General features: G+C 30.2%; 2 protein-coding genes across 3 annotated transcripts in view; one reads left to right on the top strand and one right to left on the bottom strand.

Moving 5' to 3' along the window:
* LOC117169763 overlaps nt 1–1,528 on the top strand; it is a 160,334-nt gene that overhangs the window by 116,923 nt on the left and 41,883 nt on the right. The window lies entirely within an intron of this gene.
* LOC117168919 overlaps nt 1–1,528 on the bottom strand; it is a 9,094-nt gene that overhangs the window by 1,053 nt on the left and 6,513 nt on the right. Inside the window, exon 6 of one of the 2 annotated variants that reach the window (XM_033354878.1) lies at nt 1,246–1,280. The exons of the other annotated variant lie outside the window; for it this stretch is intronic. The gene's annotated coding sequence lies outside the window, so the exon portion shown is untranslated. Of the gene's footprint in view, nt 1–1,245; nt 1,281–1,528 lie in introns of those variants that run through there. 2 annotated transcript variants of the gene reach the window in all.

The raw sequence follows: 1,528 nt of genomic DNA, 5'->3' as shown, positions 1-1,528 counted from the left end.
AAGAAAATCAATTGTCAAAAAACTAAATGAATTTATTAAAAAATATATAGTTGTTCAATTTTCCATTAAGGAAATTGGTGGTGGAAAAATTAATTTAACAAAAGTAGTTTAAGCCACGAATTTAATTTTTTAACCAGAAAGACGAATTTTCAGCACACAAAGATTTCTCAGTCAAGAAGAAAAAAAAGTAATTGAACTTTCAAGTCAAAAGACGAGTTGTTTTGTAAAACAGTTGCTTTTTCAAACCGAATCTATTAATTTATCACCAAAACAGTTAATCTTTAACCAAAAAGTTGCAGTTTTAACCAACAAGAGAAGAAACTGACCGAGTGACATTTTTAGGTGAATAATTGTATTGGAATAAAAAAATTTAAGAAAAAAAACTAAATTTTAAACAAAATAGTTCAATTTTCAACTAAAGATTTGAAACTTTAAAACAACATTAATTTTTAACAAAGTGGTTCAACTTCTATCCAAGTAGTTGAATTTTCATTGTACAAAAATTAATGTTCAGCTAAATATGAAATAGTTCAATTTTCAAATAAAAAATTAATTTTAAACTAATAACATAACACATTGAACCCTAGATATCGGACCCCTGATAAAGTTCTTCCGAACATTGACGCCACGCCGAAAATAGGAGTAAAAAGAGTTACGATGGGTGTGCAGCCCTCTATCTGGGTAATTCCCCACCAAGGCCAGCCCCAAAATAGACCCAATATCAAAGTTTCAGTGTAGTTGATATTTCAAACACAAACCAGGACTCTAATTAAGCTTACTCTGGCGATTTCTTTATTTTCACTGGCCTATACAATAATACAATCTTTTGGAAAGTTTTTAATATGCAATCTTTTATATACTGAATAAAAAAATTTTAATTGAAAAAATTAAATTATCTAACTTATTATCATAGATAATTATTTAAATAGCAAATTCCTGACTTTTACAAGATTTTTGTCTAAGTCACTGACTCGAACCAGCCAACAAAATCCATTCGTTTTTCCCATTTACAGGTTTTAGCTAACCTGAAGTAAGCTCACATACTTAGGTACATGAATAGATCGAAAAGTAGTAGAAAAAATTAAGTCTGGTGGAGCCTGACCATACCTGAAAATGAAGCAAAAAGTTTGCCGACCACTGCTCTAAGGCTAGGCTGTTTTGGAACAAATTGTCATATTTGGGCCACTGTTCGGGTCTTCGGGGCGTGGCACGGTCAAGCAATTTCATTCAGCACCTAGAATCCTAAAACCTAATCCGCTTCAGGAGGACGAATGAAAATTCTACAAAAATAAAATATTCCAAATAGAAAATGTGGTAATTAGAAAATTACAGTATCAGATATTTTGTTATTTCACAAATTATGTCACCTAAATTTTATATTGTGCTTCTTTTTCAAATTCAGTAATATCATAATCTGTATAGGAAGTTTTCGAATATAATTTAATTTCGAGAGAAGCCCGCCAAATAGAAAAGTATGTCAATCAACATTAAATAAACAAAAGTGCAAATTTTGCATTATTTTTCGAGT

Source organism: Belonocnema kinseyi, chromosome 3 (genome assembly GCF_010883055.1).
Source record: "Belonocnema kinseyi isolate 2016_QV_RU_SX_M_011 chromosome 3, B_treatae_v1, whole genome shotgun sequence".
NCBI lineage: Eukaryota > Metazoa > Arthropoda > Insecta > Hymenoptera > Cynipidae > Belonocnema > Belonocnema kinseyi.
This window is presented reverse-complemented; position numbering and strand designations above follow the sequence as displayed.